Source organism: Apis florea, unplaced genomic scaffold (genome assembly GCF_048593485.1).
Source record: "Apis florea isolate Af1SG1 unplaced genomic scaffold, ASM4859348v1 contig_3793_pilon, whole genome shotgun sequence".
NCBI classification, from domain to species: domain Eukaryota; kingdom Metazoa; phylum Arthropoda; class Insecta; order Hymenoptera; family Apidae; genus Apis; species Apis florea.
Window position 1 is genome coordinate 99,493 of NW_028256856.1, and position 18,261 is coordinate 117,753.

The 18,261-nt window shown below is 45.4% G+C and overlaps 1 protein-coding gene across 1 annotated transcript in view; it reads right to left on the minus strand.

Moving 5' to 3' along the window:
* Positions 1 to 18,261, minus strand: part of LOC147656341 (uncharacterized) — an 84,058-nt gene that overhangs the window by 50,448 nt on the left and 15,349 nt on the right. The window lies entirely within an intron of this gene.

Genomic DNA, 18,261 nt, shown 5'->3' on the forward strand with positions numbered 1-18,261 from the left:
CGAATCACTCGAATAATTCGTACGAAGAGGGAGAAAGAAAATTGTTTTTTTTAAGACGAGATTGGCCAGGGTCCTTGAACGAGAACGACGATAGCCGACGTGTCTTTGCCCCACGTTATCGCCCGGCGGCCAACTCCCTCCCTCCCTCCCTCCCTCCCTCCCTCCCTCCCTCGCTCGGCGTGTATTCTTCTCCTCCCGCCAGGCGGCGCTCGATCCGCGGCGGAATTTTTTTTTTTATTTCGTCTCGACCGTTCGGCTCGACGAAATTTCTCGAAAAGTCATCCCTCCGTTAGAAGAGAGGAATATAATTACTTGTCCCGGGCAGATGTTGAAAAATGCCAAGCCATTAGTTATTCCTATCCTGTCGACGTCCTCTCACCCCTGTTTCGCCCGGAGAAATTATGGGCCCGGTTTCCGTCCCTGCTGGGATTCCCTTTTAAATCCTCTCTCTCTCTCTCTCTCCTCTCTCTCTCTCTCTCTCTCTCTCTCTCTCTCTCTTTCGTGAATTTTTTTAAAAATTATCACACGTTCGACGAATCGAATTCCCGACGGATCGATTTTTCGCTCGAAAGGAGGGGAGGAAATAAGTTTTAGAGGAAAGTGGCCGGGTAATCGGGAGATAAGAGTGTAAGGAGAGCGTGTTCTAAGGTAAAACTTCTTCAAAGTCACTTTCCAATAGCGCAAACACACCGCGCTGAGAGCGATCGTCGAGGAGTAACTTTCACTCTCGCGATTCCTCCTCCTCCTCCCCCTCCTCTGTCGAGAAATACTCTCGAAAGCTTTGGAAGAAAAGCGATAATCGACGATCGCGTTCGTCAACATGGGGAGATATTCATTGAAAATTCTTCGAGCGCAATCGATGAAAATAAAGTTGGGGGAATTTTGGATAGCTTCGAAAAGATCGGTCCAAAAGTATTTTCACTGATGCGACGAAAAAATTCTTCGATGGCAAACGCGCCGATTATTCGGTAATTTTTCTTAAAGATCAATCGATATTTTAAGATAAAAAACTAGGGAATTTTATTCTCGGTAATTTTTTCAAACATCAATCGATATTCTAAGATAAAAAATTTGAGAATTCTAAATCGAAAGTTGTTATCGCAGTTGTTTCTCGTTTTCGAAAAATACTCTCAAAAGTATTCTCCGATTGCGCGATTATTCAGTAATTTTTCTGCTCAAAAAATATCGATCAAAAATATCCCAAAAATAAAGTTGGATAAATAAATTTTAGATATTCTCAAAAATAATCCCGGTATTTCGACCGAAAATTCTTCGAGTGGTAAACGCACTGACAATATTATTATTATTATTCAGTAATTTTCCCTCCTTTGAAAAATGTTTCAAAACAAAGCTGAAGAATTCAAGACACCGCGTTGATCGTGCGTGAACTTTTCTTCTCGCCACGATCTTGGCTATCGAAAAAAATAGTCTCTCGAAAGCCTCAAGAAACGTCAGTATTTCAGATCGCAATTTTTCCCACTCAAAGATATCGACATCCCAAAATAAAGTGGAAGAATTCTAAATCGAAAGTTCTCGAAAAAACTACTCCCTGAAAAATATCAATTTAATCTTTGATCGATCGAAAAATATTCTGAAAATATTATTAATTTCGTTTCCAATTTTCCCCTCACAAAAAATTTAAATTTCGAAGCTTTCTCCCTCTGCCCCGCAACTGTCGAAGAGAAAAGTAAAAGTACTCGAGAATTTTCGAAGTATCCAGCCTAATTCGGTCTAATCTCGATAGAAAAAAAAAAAAAAAAAAAGGGAGAAAAACTTTCTCAAAAGTTCTCCAAACCGACGACTTTCGCGAGAGCGAAATAAGATCACGCTTTCTCTCTCTCTCCCGAGAGTTCCACCAGCGGAACAGATTCACCCTCCTCGCTCTTGAAATCTCGTTTCGTTTCCAGCTGGATCCGAGAGCTCGATCGCCGAGAGAGGAGTTGAACGACCGGGAGTTGCATCAGCTGCTACCCGAAGCCTTCCCCGCCTTCGCGTTTATCGTTACATCATCGCGTATACGGACGTAATAATAATTCATTTCAGCCGGTCGATTCTCCTCTTCTTTTTCCTCCTCCTCCTCCTCCTCCTTTTTTTTCCCCCTCCTTTTTCGAGCGATCGACGGGACGATCGACGATCGCGAGCCGCGATGGGCCAATTTATCAAGGGGATCCCCCTTGCGAGGAATGACGAGAGGGAGAGAGAGAGAGAGAGACGACAACGACACGCGCGGAGAATTACCGCAACATGATTAGGAGGCAAAATTTACGGCCTCTCGTAAAACGGCGTTGAATGAATTACCGCGCCTCGTAAAATTACGCTTCTTACGCTTCTTCTTACGCCGTGTGCTTCCATTCGAAAAGTTTTGTCCCAAGCTTTTCCCTCTCTGACTCGCCTCTAACTCACCGCACGCTTTATCGTTCAACGGTGGTTAAATAATTACTCGGTTGTTATTGCTGCTCGTCGGTTGGAAAAATCGATGAACGGTCGGTCGGTCGGTCGGTCGGTCGGTCGGTAAGATGATAATTCTTGGAGGGGAGGGGGGGAGAAGGGGAGGCGACGGTAAACACGATCGAGGGCAGAGGTCTCTGCTCTCGGTGGAGAATCGTTGGTGTTCCTTTTCGGCTTCGGGAAGGAAAGAAGGGTGAAGGATATAATTTAGGGATCTATCGTCATTTATCGGGGCTTTTACGAAATTTCCGATAACGAAATTCCAATGTCCGTCATTCTGCCCATCCAAACAAAAGTGACTTATCGTATTGAAATTATATCATATTTTTATCTGCTGCCGTTCCTTGCGCTCCCGGCTTTGTTTTCGCGGCCACGCGTTTGTTATTGTAATATTATCTCCATGTTGTTATTGTTGTTTTATTTTCGTCTCGCCTCTTTATCGCCTTCCCCATCTCCTTCTTATCGTTCTTTTCGTCGCGAGCGAGAAAAATGGCTGCAACGTGTTCACGAAACACGAGAGTGGATATCCCCGAGAATCGAAGAGTAAAAATGTCGTTGAAAATTTCAGTTGAAAAATTTATAATATAACTTTCAAGTAACGTAACATTTATCGCGTTATACGTTCGTTTGCTCGACTAATTTCAAACTGAATAATCGCTTCCAACGCGCGAGTTTTTCTAAGAAGAACTCGGGCAAAAACAAAGGATGGAGGAGGGGGGAGGGGAGGGAGCACAAACGCAACGAACCTTGGACACCTTTTAACGGTTTTCAGAGGAGGAATGTTCCCCTATCTCATCTCGGTTACGGTCGCGTTATCGACCATCTCTTCCTTTTCACCCGAAGAGACAGAGAGAGAGGTACACATTTTTCCACAAGTCGTGACACGGAAAGTTCGAAACAAGTTCCACTTTCCTCCTCAAATCAGACGCGTCTTGAGAAAAGTTTCGATCGATCCTTAAAGGTTTTGGAAAATCGGATAAGAGTCTCGAGGAATGCAGAGAATGGCGTAATAATAATAATAATAATCGATAAAATAGAATTTCGAGAAGCGATTAATGGGAAGATATTCGATTCTTTCTCGAAAGGCAATTACGTATTAAAAATTACGCAATCCGAGGTTTGGTGAGAAATAAAATATCGGCCGAGAAAGTAACGAAAGAAGCCGGTTGCTTCCTCATTGTTGAAAGAAAAAGATCGATTAAAAAGAATGGCCGGTTGAGCAGAGTTGGATTGGGAGCGCGTGAAAATTGCGTGAAACGGTTGGGAAAAATCGCGGCAGCCGCCAACGATCTAAGGGAAAAAATTTCGAACGACTCTACCTTTCCGTTCCCCGAATCTCGTCTCTGTCACAATCTTACGAAAGAAAAGGAAAGAAAAGAATCGCCTGATCAATAATTCGAACCGAAAAAACACGAGCAGAAAATTAAAAGAAAGAGATCTTGATGATGGATTGGGCAAAAAAGTATTCAACGAATACTTAACGATAATGATTATCGTCCGAAACAAACGAGCGAGATATTATACGAAAAATAAAGCGAATCGAGTGTAAATAAAAGTGAAATAAAAGTTCGATTTAAACTTGAACTTAACTTTACTCTAGAAATTTTTAACTTACTCTAGCATCACTTTTTCGTTCCGTGAACAAAACTCTGCCCTTCGTGCAAACGATTAAAAGAAAAGGAAGAGGGACGGAATTTATCCCGTTCGACGACTAATAATAAAGTTTTCGACGAGACCGCCCTTTGTATCGAAAAGATGGAAGAGAGAGAGAGAGAGACAGAGAGAGAGAGTTTTACCGTTCCGAGGCGTCGCCGTCGTCGATCCTTGCCGAGCGGAACGGTATTGAGGAAGGTTACGGCGAGAGGGCTCGGATGACGCAAACAACGAGCAAGGCATATAACCGCGGGCAGAAGCGGGCATAACGGAAGAAGGGAGATAGCACCCTGGCGTAGGACGAGCGGGGACGTGGGCGAGGGGGAGGGGGCGGCGCGCGGGGAGACCCTCCCGGCGAGCAGGAAAGAGGGTGTCGGGACAGAAATAGACGGGCAGGCTCGTGCTCGGGCCTCGTGAAGGCTCAACCTTCGAAAACGCGATAAATGTAAAAGCCCGTGGACGCACGTGAACCGTCCACGACGCTTTTCCAACCGGCGTTACAATTTTAGCCGCCACGAGCCCTCCTTTCGCTCCGTTTCACTCGCTTTTCGGAACGAACGTCCAAATTTTCGACGATATAACCCTTCTCCCGTGAAAAAAAAAACCTTCCGTTTCCGACTCCTATATAAATAAATATCCACGAAATCTTAGATACACTTTCCTACCAATTGACTATCCTCTTTCGTTGGATAAATTGGTCACTTGGCCGGCCCGATGTAATAATAACCCGCTGTTACAGCCAATGCTCTTTATTACCGGCCGAGCGCGGTAGGAGAAAAAACGTTTCGTTTTTTCTTTCTTCGTCTTTTCCTTCGCGCGAACCGAGAGAAGAAAAAGAAGGAGAAGGAGGAGGAGGAGGAGAAGAAGAAGGGATTTGCATTCCGAGAAAAGAAGCGGCGCCGCGCGCGTTGTAAAACGGAAACGTAAGTCAGTTAAGTAGCGTAATGTATGACTGGTCTGACGTGGAAGGACCGGGTTCATCGACCACTTTCTCCGACCCCGATCCTCCTCCCCTCGCCCCGAATCGCCTCGATCGGTTTTTTTCGCGGCCGAAGCAATAACCACGCGCCTCTTAACCCCTTGAGTCATCTGCTCCCCTCTCCTCCACCTTCCTCGAATCCTCCTCGCGTTCTCCGTCGTTATATTTTTCGCCGCGTACGTCAACGAATTTTGCGATTAACCGCGATTTATTCGATCGATCGATCGATCGATTTTATTCGACAACTTTTCGACCCGATCCCCCTCCCTCTTTATACTTTTCAAACGGACGAATTTCGCAACGCTCACGATCAATGCAATTTGATCGATCGATCGATTTTATCGTATCGCGGAATCGAGTTTTTTCGATCGAATTTCGACGAAAATACGAAAATTGGACGACGCTCGAAAGGAGGGGAAAAGACGGGTGACTTGTCACTTTCGATTACGCGTTGTTTCCGCGGTGGGTCGCCCACGTAATCCGAATCGAAGCGACGACGGATCCGTTCACGGCGAGGGAGGGGGAGAAGAAAAAGAAAGGAAAAAAGGGAAAACGGGGCGCGCGATAAGCGTTGGAGGGCCACGTGACCGCGATTCAACCGAGCCGAATTATCGCGTTGGACGATGTTCCGTTTTATCGCGAGGCGGGGAAAGAAATACGGGCCAGGATACGCCAGCGACGTTTCTATCAACGACGGTTGCGGACATCCTGGATGCGTGTTCGGAACAGCCTCCAGCCGTGGTCGGACGGATGGTCGTTAACCTTAGCTACGAGGCATGCGTTGGAAGCGCTGATAATCGGCCTCCACTTTCATCCGTTCGTTTTGTGTGTATATATATATATACACATTTTCCATTTCTCTCGCGACAATTTTTCCAACAGGAAAAACAGGATCATCCTGGAGGAAGAGGCGAGAAGAGGGAAGAAGAGTGTTTAGCTACGACCTAAAAAAAAAAAATAAAAAACAAGGATCTCCTGATGAATAATCTTATTATATTCGTTCGATGGGAAAAGGAAGGGTGAGACTAAAAAAAAAGGGGGGGAGGAGGGAGAGACGAAACGAAAACGGTACTCGACACGATTCCCTTTTACTCGACGTTTTAATCCAAAGGATAGGAAAGAATTCGCTGGGAGGACGACGAGTGTCCACTTGACCCGAAACATGGATCGAAAGGGAATCCTCCCGTGGCGATCGATGGATTCCTCTTCGAGTCCTCGCTGTTTGCTCGAAATAAATAAAGAGGGAGGGAGAGAGGCTGCGCTTGGAATGCATAACTGGCCTAACCGGAGGAGGAATCGCATTACCATTAACCTAGAATATAATACCGCTATTAAACCGATGATCGATGACTGGCAGCGATGAAGAGAAGTACTAGTATATTTATTTTTATATAAAATTAATAATAAGTTTATTTTTACGGACAAAATTCTTTAACAGGCAACGAATGAAATTCAATTGAATAATATATCGAAAAAGTTAAGATTAAAAATGTATAAAATCGATATTTATTAATAAATATAAAATTATATAAGTATAGAATTTTCATCGAGATCCCTCGAAACTCTCGAAACCTTCGAAACTTCCATACACATAAAAAGATCGGCCAAAGCGAAAAAAATTATCTCTGTGGCGAGGATAACGACGCAGGACACGCGCGAATGTTATTAGAACGGTGAGTAGAGAGGAGGAGGGGCAGGAGATTCGTGGATGGACGCGTGTCGCGAGGCGAGGAGCGACGGAAAGGAAGAAAGAAAGAAAGAAAGAAGGAAAGAAAGAAGGATAGGAGGAAAGAAAGAAAGAAAGAAAGGGAGAAAGGGGGGAGGCGAGACGCGAAGAGGCGATTTCTTGGACGGGAGGAGAAGCCGGGTCTGGGTAACACGGTGCCAGCAACGAAGGAGCTAACGGTGTTCTGCCCTCGATACCCGCCATTGTGAAACTACATATTATGACAGAGGATCCGTCGCGTGTACCGCTTCACCACGACGACACACTTACGCCACCTCGTCTCGTCTTACTTCTCCTCCTTATTCCGTTGAATCGTCCTCGCTCGCCTTCCTTCCTTCCTTCCTTCCAAACTCGTTCGATCATCGCATTGCTCGCGCAACTCTTTCCAATCCTGTCCAAGCCTGTACGCGATTAGAATATTTTAAGTATCTCTCTTAAATATTAGATCGATATCGACGAAGAATCGAAGAATTCTCGAATTGGATGTGAAAGTACGTGAAAACATTGGGTTGCGAACATCGAACGAAGTGACGAAAGAAGCGTTTCGCGAACGGATGCGACGCTTGAGAATCCGCTTGAGAAACGCGGTGACCACTTCCCCTCCTCCTCCCCTCCCCGCCCTCCTTTCGCCCGAGTCGATCGAGTTTCAACAATCTTCAACGCCTTTGTATGTAAATGCGTAAATCAAGATTCGACGCAATCCCTCGCTCACCTTTTTGTTTATCACCGGTCGAGGCTCGATAACGATCGAATCTTTAATCGAAAGTGTCGAGAATTATCTTGAAAAGAATCGCGAAACGCGTTACTATATAACTCGATTATTAACGTTTCCTCTCGAAAGGAGGAAACGTTCCGTTTCGTGCGAACATCGATGCACCTCGAATACACCTCGAACTGCTCTTTCTCCTCGTTTGCGGTAACGAAATAACGTTCTTTGTTTGCACGAACGAAAAAAAAAAATGGATCCTTTGGGCGAGGAGGAGGAAATGTCGTGTTCAAAAGTGAAGGAAAAGAGAAGGGGAGGAGGGAGGGGCGATGTCCGTTTATTTCGAGGGAGGTGCGAAAGCAAAGGTTGAAAAACCGCGACCGAGGAGGAGGAGGAGGAGGAGGAGGAGAAGGAGAGTTCGAGGAACGGTTGGACCGCGAAAGAGAGAAGATTGACGACTATTAAATCATTTTTCTTCCTCTTTTTTTTTTTTTTTTTTTCCTCTTTTTCGAGAGACGACAATCGAAAGAAGAGGCATCGAATGTGGTACGAGGTACCGTAACGTCGCGTAACACGACGAAGCCAACGAGCCGCTCGTTGCGATCGAGAAAATTTTTCTTCCTTTTTTTCGTTACGGTGGCGGTAAGAAGGAATCGATCACCGGCTGATTTTATTCGACGTAAATCGAAAAACTCGATGACGATCGGCAAATTTCTCTGAGCAAATATCGATTAGATTATTATCGTTTCGTCGAGATCGCTGAATTTCACTTTTTTCCTTTTTTTTTTTTTGGAAGAGTAGATTTTAGATTCCGCGCTTTGAAAGCGAGCTTCTCTTTCAAATTTTGCAATCCTCCCATCAAGGAAGGAAAGGAAAGGAAAGGAAGCAGCCGAAAATCCAATGTTACCACAATGACGTTCCTCCTCCTCCTCCTCCTCCTCGTCATCCGAAAACGTAACGGGAGATCGCAAGGTACACCCGCGACGTTGTTTCGCGAGAAGAAGCGTACAATGGTGGCGACGACACACAAAGGAGTTGGCAGTACAACTGATCGAAGAGGGAGATCGATCGAAGAAGGAGCGAAAGCACCGTTCGATCTCCTCCCCTCATCCGGTCGAGATTCCCGTTCTTTTTCTTTTTTCTCTCTTCTTTTTTTAAACCACCTTCACCCTCGTGACCTCGATTTTTCTAAACAGACGGAGGAAGATCCTCTTCCGCGTGTCCTTTGTTCCCCCCTCCCCCTCATTTTTTTTTATTAAACCCGTATGGAACATACGGTGAGTCCATGTAAAACCGTTTCCTTCCTTCTTCCTTCCCTCCTCCTCCTTGCGTGGATGGATCAACTCTGATTAATCTGTCCTCGAGCATTTATTTCTAAAACGTGGTTGAAAAGAGAGAGAGAGAGAGAGAGGAGAGGGTTTTGTCTCGCTTGGCTAAGAATAAAAGGGGGGAGGTCGTAAATTAGCGAATTGTCCACATTGTTACATTGGCGCGCGATATGTTGCGGATATTTCGAGGAGCAGGCAGTTGTTTTAAAGGCTGGCCCGCGACCAGAACAACGTAAATAACAGCCCGATATCCCCGCGTTACGTAATCGCGCGCCGACCTCGAACTCGGTCGAGTGTACGCTCCACGTGCTCCACGTTGCCCCAGTTTCCCCGAAATCTCGCCTCCCGTTTACCCTTTTCCCGCCCGATTCCCCCGCTCCTATTAATACCACGCCGACCTAGGAATCTCCTCCTCCTCTCCGTGACACGGATCCCGTCCCCCCCCCCCCTCCCCAATCGACGAATTCGCGCAACAACGATCGAGGTAAAAAAAAAAAAAAAAAAAAAAAAGATCGACCGATTCCTTTCCGCTTCGAAAATGGTTAAGCGATATCGATGAATTACGAATAATTCGTTCGTTGCGTACGATGGTCGTTGCTTGGCTTAGTCATAGACCGTTATCAGTCGTGTATATTCTCGCAAACGTGACAAACGACAAGGATCCCGGCACGTTCGTGTTATGTGTAATCACCCTGAATAATACTCACGGTGTCTCGAGTATTTCTATATACCCGCAATAATATATAATACGAGGAGGATCACGCGATCAGCCTCATCGTTTGGTCATCGTTCCTTTGAATCATCGTCGCAAGGTTTCCCTGTTTGTCAGCCGGAGGCGTTAACACCGGTGGCTGATTCATCCGAGAGGTCGATCGAGAGGTTAGGGAGCGAGATTCGAGAACGTGGCCGACGAAGGCCAAGGCCCTCGAGGAAAAATCGATATTTTACGTATTTTCTACTCTTGAATGAACGAGAATTAAGCCTCGGGTTAAAGCCGCGAGGGAATATCTTTTTCTAGGATTATTATATATTCTTAAATATATTTCAGACGGCGTTGTACTAAACTATAGACAGATAGTTGTACGGAACGAAGGTTCTCGAGATTGAGAAGATTCTAAGGAGGAGGTCTCTCCGATGAGTCACAGACGGCAGACAGACACCCTATCCTTAGGGTTAACCGGTTCTCGTGGACGATCGGAATCGAGCGGAACGTTCCCGAAATTTTTGCCTTAAAAAGAAACGAAAAAGAAACGAGTAGTAACGAGTAAAACACTCCAACAACAACGGTTATCGATCGAACAAAGTTGAAAATACTCGAAATCCTATCCTGCTTACGTGCTAACGGTTGCCTACGACTACCTGATTCCCCCTCCCTTTTCGCCGTTTTCTTTTCTAGAAGAAAAGAAAGGAGTTCGGGTTTCATCGAGTGGGCGCGCTCGAGAAAGAGAGAGAGAGAGAAAAGAACTGAATCGTGCGGCCAGTTTGCATTCGTTCAGTGCTAGCCAGCGAGAGAAGATAGCGCTGCTGCTTTCTCCGAGCTGTTTCGCCTAGGATTTCCTGCCTCGCAGGCACGTGATCTTGGCGTTATATACGCCTCTGCGGTTACGAGCCGTGTTACGTGGAACGTAACTCGACTTTGCGCGACAAACAGGACCGCTCTCTCTCTCTCTCTCTCTCTCTCTCTCTCTCTCTCTCTCTCTCTCTTCCTTTCCAAGTGTGAACGAACGAACACGCCGAAAACGAGATTATTTACGAAGTTATAAAGCGAAATGGAATAGAGCGACGACCTTGCGACGATACACGCTTTTTGTTATACATAACGTATACAAATGCGAATTTATTACAATTTTTTTCTTATTTATATATAAATTTATATATAAATCGTGGACAAAGGCAGTTGTAAACGTGCCAATAGCCCTTTAAATTAAGGGCATTAAGTCGAACGTAATAATGCAAAAGGTTATACAACTATTGACTAATAACGCGCTTCGAACTAATGATAAAATTTCGAAAAACTTTCGTACGAAACAAAATCCGAGAAGAAGAAAACATTCGTTCGAAAATTGCATAATAATCGGCGCGAAAGGAGGGAAAGAGAGAGAGAGAGACAGAGAGAGGTGGAAGTGGAAGTAAAATGTAACTTTCACCGTGCGTAGTAGCTTCCGCGGCTTCTCTCCATCCGTCCATCCACGCAAACGCTTTCTTCCACCTTTTTTCTTCCACCATCGATTTTTCCGCGGGGGGAGGTTAAAATCCTGCCTGGTATAAAATTAGCCCTTTCCACTGGGCGAAAGAGAAGCGTTGTTGAAGCGGGCCTCTGTATATTAATAGCCCCCGATGTGTTCGATGGTGTTAATTAATCGGCGACTATTTATAATGGGGAGGGGGCGCGGATCCCCGCGCAGCCACCTGCGGAATTAATGAGCGATTGTCGGAATGGTAAACAGGCGATGAGCAACCGTGTGTTGACCCAATACGAGGCATCGACAACCTGCTATCGCAAGCGATACATCGACCACCGGAGCAAACTACCGAACTGCCGCTATTTGCTTCGATCGTGTATTCGGCAACCATATCGCGTATCTTTTTTAGGACTCGACTCGAACAAAAAGTTAAAAATCGGGGAAACGATTTCGATTTCTATCAACTTAATCATACGAGGTGTTCGTGTATCACAGATTCGATATATAGAAATTTTTACAACTCGAGTTTGGACAATGTGTGTGTGTGTGTGTGTGTGTGTGTGTGTGTGTGTGTGTGTGTGTGTGTGTGTGTGTGTGTGTGTGCGTGCGTGTGCGTGTGCGTGTGCGTGTGCGTGTGCGTGTGCGTGTGTGTGTGTGTGTGTGTGTGTGTGTGTGTGTGTGTAATAAGAAAGATGTAATGGAAGAGACGAGGATTCGGTTCGAGGAAGGTTAAGTTTAGGCAAGTTTGGGGAACGTCTCCGTGTCAGAATCACGGAACGGTTACGGAAGGTGGTGCTCGAAACGCATTTTAATGAAACCGGAGGAAGGAAGGGAGGAGGAGGAGGAGGAGGACGAGGATATAGCGGGCGCAGCGAAAATAACCGCATACGTGGAAAGATACTCGGTGGGTCAATCACCAGTTATGCGTAGCTGGAAGACGTGGAAGCGTTTAACGATTTTAATCTCGTCGACTTCAAAGCCTGTTTACCTTCCCCCTCGAGGACTACTACTATTCGGCCAATTCGAACATTCGAACTGGATGAATGGAAAAATCAGATATTTCTTCGTTTACCTTTGGTAAAATAAAATTATTAGTCGATTACCATCCCCCCACGAGTATGTAAATTTTAACACTTATATACGTAGCTCGAATAGTTTCCTGAATCGATATGCGTAGAGAGCCGTGACGAGTTGCTTCACAATGTAATCACGATATTTCTAGAACCCTTATCTTCCGACAACGATCATCACCTGCGGACGGATAAGAGCGCGCGTGGAAAGGCGTGTCCCCTCTACGGTGACGTAGCAAGGAATTCTACGCAGTGTAAGTAAGTAACGTTACGTATTATTACGTGCAAAGGATAAGGATTTTTCGAAGAATAATCGAGAAAAAGTCCAGAGGATTCCACGACGTCGATCGTATCGAGAGAGAAACAAGATTAAGAATTAAACGGTTCTCCTCTCTCTTCCTCCGCCCGTATTATCGAAAAAAATTGTTTGAGAGTCGTCACTGACCCGTGCTCAACCCGCGCCGAATGAAACAACTTGCCCCTCCTCTGTCGCCGCCGATAATTCGGTATCCAGGCCCGATAACCGTTTATCGCTCGTTCCAATGTTACAACAATTTAGCAATTACAAAAACCGAGAGAGAGAGAGAGAGAGAGAGAGAGAGAGAGGAGCATCCCCCCTGATCTCCGCTTCAAAATATTTATAATGAAGAAGAGGCGTTCCGGGACGCTATCGCTACTCTGTACAATAATAATAACGCGGCCTTCTCTAAAAATTAGCCTCGATCCTTCCTCCTCTGGTAAGAAAGAAAGAAAGAAAGAAAGAAGGAAAATTGAAGGAATCGCGAAAGAGAAATGGAAGAAGGAATTATTAGACGCGTTACGTAAGGAAAGTTGGTAAGGAATGGTTACAACGTGCGAGAAGGAACACCGTTGACCTTAGTCACTAAAACCAAGGGCCGTGGCGAGCTGCCTCTGTCTTTCTCTTTCTCTCTCTCTCCGTCTTTTTCCCGCCGTAATCGGCCTCATCCTTCCCCCTCCCGACCCCTCAACGCGCGAGGCTCCTTTCCTTTCGCTCTCTTTCTCTCCTTCCTTCCTTCCTTCCTTCCTTCCTTCCTTCTTTCTCGCTTTCTTTCTCCGTTTCGCGGCGCAACGCGGCGTTCAAATGGGTCGGCCGTGCGCATACACACACACACACACACACACGCACACACGCACGCACGCGTAACGGCTTCGCCTTTTTATCGTACATTTCACCTTTCTACTTTGCAATCAAGCACTTTCATATTGCTTTCACTTGGTCGATGAAAGTATCGTCCGCGGCGAGCCAAGTAGGCGAGCCGTTCGTTTATACAAGGTGACCGAGAAGAAACTTTATATTTCGTGTTCAAGTTGTCCTTTCTTTCTTCCATTGAGGAAGAAAAAACTTTTAATAAATTTCCTCTTCTCCGATTTATTATTTTATTAAACGCGTCCTTGCTTCCACTCGATCCGTGAGGTTTGTAAAATAAGATAAGATCGGTTTTCCTTCCTTCCTTCCTTTTTCTTTTTCTTTATCTGAACGGTGATTTCCAACGGATTTTATAATAACGAGAATTAATAGATATACGCGGTAAGAAAAAAAGCGATAAATTTTTCTAATTTGTATGTATATATGAAAAATCGTGATAATAAATGAGTCACTCGTAATTATAGAACGTAAGTAATTATAACGCTTGTATTATTACGCGATTATATTTATGTCGGTTCGATTAGAAATAAAGGAAAAAAAGGAAAAAACGTATCGGTGTATGCAAAACTTTCTTTTTTTCTCGAGGCTACGAAAGTTCATCGAAATTCATATTTTATATATATATATGTATGTATGTATGTATATATTTGTGCGCGCGCGCGCGTGTGTGTAGGAAATAGGTGTGAAATATCACGACGAATAAACGATTTCGTAGTTGAACATCCATCCGATACGAATGGAGGCCGGCGTGTAACTGCGTGTACAACAGGCGAAACGTTACGTATACATTTTTCGTTCTCGAAATTCGGAGGTCGATAAACTTGTTTACGTAGCACACGCCCCACCACATATAGCATATGTCTTCGATATCTCGCGTAATAGATCGTGTCCTCTATTCGATCGAGCGAGACTCGTTAGTAATAAACAGCAGATAAGAGGAAGGTAAATTAGGGGAGCTCGGTGCATCGCTCCGGCACGTTCCGTTTATCGATCCGTTCCACCGCCAATTAGATTACTAATCCTGCGCGACCACGTCTCTCGACGATACATCCGCGATACGTATTAACCGCGAAAGTTTATTAATAAACGAGAAGTTCGATTGAAAAGCTCAACAAACTTCCTCCGATGATAATAAGATTATTAAGATAAAAAGAGGAATGACAATAGAAGTTTCGTCGTACGGTTCTTTTTCTTTATAAAAAAAAAAGAAAAAGGAAAGGGAAAAATATTCGGATAAATCGTGATCGTTCCTTTTTTTTTTTTTTGCGGATGTCGTTCCATTTAATTTCCGTCCGATTCACGGATTAAAACGACAATATCCGGATATTATAGACGGAACGATTCGATTACACGGGCCAACGTTTAATTCGATAACAACGGCGCCGCGCAAAGCCAATTAATTAACACTACGTCGCTAATAAACGAGACCCGTGAAATTCGCTCGGGAATCGAATTAGATATCCCGCTGGATTGACTGTTGACGCAGAGTTCAACTTTCGCGTGATTGCTCGCTTTGCTGAAAGCGAGTGTGAACCAGTTTCGCCTGGGAGGACGAGTCAAAACTGCGAGGAACGCAGCCTTTTCGTTAGAACATTCTTCGCGATGCAAATGTTATCCACGAATATCGCGAATATACGGTATCGCGTCATACATCGCGAATAATGTAACAACGGCCAAGTACCGTTCCGTTATTATTAATAATCCGCCATGGCTGATTCACGTAGTGACGCAAATGTCGCTAATCACCCGTTGTACACAACCAATCGTTCGCCTGTTAGTTACGGCCTGCTCGCAAAGAAAACCATTCGCTCGCCGTATTATTTTTCCACCGCAGAAAACGGGGAATAATTGGAAGATTATCTACACGAGCGACTTTCCCCCCTTCGTATCCCTCTGACGATTCTTTCCTGCCTTCTTTTTTTTTCATTACCTATCCAGCCTCGATATTATATACATCTCGAGGAAAAACGTTGAAATATCCTTCTCCGCGTTCGAGATAAAAAGGAATTGCCGTTTACCACCGCCGTGTTTGTCGCGCTCGAGTAAATAGCGATAGAAATGATCGAAAATTTCCTCCGTGTGGAACGTTTGAACGAACGAGTCGATTTCGGGATCGGAAAGGAGAAAAAAGATTGTTATACACCCATCGCGTTTTCCTTTACCTTTCGCGTCAATCTATATCGGGCGATTTCATCGGGTTTCGCGATCAAGTCCGCGCATGCGCGTCCATCCGTCCGTCGAAGGGAGGGGAGAGCTGCGCACGCGAGCAATTGAAATGCATGCGCACACGCTATCTAAAACGTTCGCACGCGCAATCCGGATTACACCTGCATCGTCACTATTACTTGAACAGTTACACTTTCTCCTCCCCGACGCGTGGAAAGAGAGAGAGAAAGAGAAAGAGCACTCGTAGTAGAACGGGGAAATTATCGTTGAAACGAGCTCCTCTTACCGGCGCGTCCATCATTCCAAACTCTCTCTCCTCCCCCCCTTTCTCTCTCTCTCTCTCTCTCTCGGCGATGTCGCATTCGCGATCGGATGAAAATAATTCTTAGATAATACGAGGCGAGTTTTCGCCTCGGGTCCGTGTTTCCATAAACCGAATACATTACGAAAGAGGCAGAAATCGTGCGCAGAAATCGATCGACTCGAATTATTATCATTTATTAATCGTTCCACAACTGAACCGGAGCGAGTCGCGGAATGTTGTTGCATTTCTCACGTTCCCGATTTTTCCCGATCGGATGAAAGATCGATCGAGATGATTTTCGCGGGATATCATATTCGTAAAGATGAAACGGCGAAGGAAAAAAGAAAAGTTAAGTTGAGCATGATGCATTCTTGCAAAGCGAGCGATAACCGACGTGTTACATGCAATTATGAATCACTCTGTTTGTTTCGCGTAAAACGAGCAACGAGTTTCATAAATTACACTCGATATTACGTCCAATAAAAACTTTCATTTTTCATATGTTCTCGATCGATGAGGGTAGGGCGACGTTGGAGAGAAATTTTTTTACACGGCGAACAATAAACGCGGGATCCGGTGACGCGCCACCATCCGCCGATCGAGAAGACCTTTAATCTGTGACCGTGGCGAGGAAGAAACCGGTCGGCGCGCCGCCAGCATTTCGAAACGTGGAAGAAAGCTCGGTTCAATCGAGATATCGAGGTCCCTTCGCGGCCTTGCGCGGCGATAAACGCTGAGAGGTGACTGGCCGGGCCCAGCCGAGCCGACTTTCTTTTTCCTTTTTTTTTTTTTTTTTTTTTCAAAACCATCGAATCGAAGGGGGGGAGGGGGGAGGCAGCCTCCTGAACGATCTCGCGAAAAACAATGCGGAAATTTTCCCCTTCTCGATCGGTATTGTTCCATTCCTGGGCGATTGTCCTCTTTGGATATGGAGGGGGAGGAGGGAAGGAGTAGAGAAAGGATTAATTATAACGGGCTTGTTTCCACGCGTGAAGCCGCCTCGATGCAAAATAAATCGTCGGCCGGATTACGCCGCCGATGAAAGTCGAGAGAAAACGCGGCTTGATACACCTGAGGAGGCGTAGGGAGGCTATCTTCTCGCTTAATTAATCGGCTCTCGCGCCATTCTCGCGTTAGAATCGTTATTTATCCTCTCCCCCCCCCCTCCCCAAGTTTATCAACGATCCTACCCTTCCCCTCCCCCCGTCGAGCGGTTCGAACCGAGTCACTCCTCGACCTTATGTTTTTATTTTTAGAAGCCAACCCTGAATTTCAACCCTGAATTTTCAACCCTTCGCGGTTACCATCGACACTCCCCGAGTACACGATGGTATATTTAGATTGCAACCCTCCGACGTTACCTATTTCCGGAATTTCGCGTTGGGCGGATTAACGGGGGATTACCCGGAATAATGCAAAAGAAGCGTAAATAGCGTGAACGCGGTGCCGAAAATAACCTGGGAACACGCCCACGATTCGAACGAATTTTAGAAATTCCGATATATCGAAATCGGGAACGAAGAAAATTCTCGTGTAAAAACATTGTGCAACTGTGCGAGAGGGGTGCCATTGTCTCGTGTGTTTACGTTTTAATTTACGATTTTAACGAGGGCCGAGTTGCCGTGTTGTCCGCCTCGTAAGTAGTAAAGAGCCGATCACGACGTTCCCAAAGACGAGCGTCCCAAAGAGACCTCGTTTAGAAATAGTTATTGCGCAGAATGGAGAAAGAACAGAAGTGGTTTCGGCATCCACGGTAAACTTGTTACGCAGTACACAACAATAGAAATAAATATCGTATTTACGGGAAGCGCGAGATACGAGGTTGACCGATGCTCGTAATCAACGCCGTTTACCGCTTTGGATACTGTCGAACACTCTGCCCGCTCGCCCTCTACCTCGCCCTCTACCTCCCTCTCCCCGCCCGCCCTCCTCCCGACGGCTCTGTTTTCATCGCCGCCCGACGAGATGCGCGGTTGAATCCTCGACGATCCATTTACTTATTTCCCGCGACTGGCATCGACCCAATCGATCGGCAACAGCCGGCAGTTTTTATTTTTATCGGCACCGCCGATTCAACGGAGAAGAAGGAAAGGAAAAAAAAAAACGCGCGAAACTGCAACAACAACCGATATATCGAGGCAATGCACGTCCCGAGTTCTCGTCCTTGAAATTCCAAATTCGCCCGCCATTATGCATATAAGCGATCTGTGCAAATAGAAGTGTCGAATCGAAACTGCAGAAAGGCGAAGCGATCGATGTATACGATTTATGAAGCGTGCACATATGCACGTTTTCGATAGCGCGAAATGTATCACGTTCACGATTATTGTCTGTTATTGGAAACTGGAAATCATGTTCGAAGCGAGGTTATTATATTACGAAACGATGAATTAACGCCGAAACGCTTCTTTGAATCGTTGATCCGATAAAAAAAAAAAGGATGGACGAGGAGAAGACGCGTGCTTTATTCTCTCTATAGATTTATATTATATCGTTTCGCTTAAATTCCAGGGAAACGAGGTTTGAAATC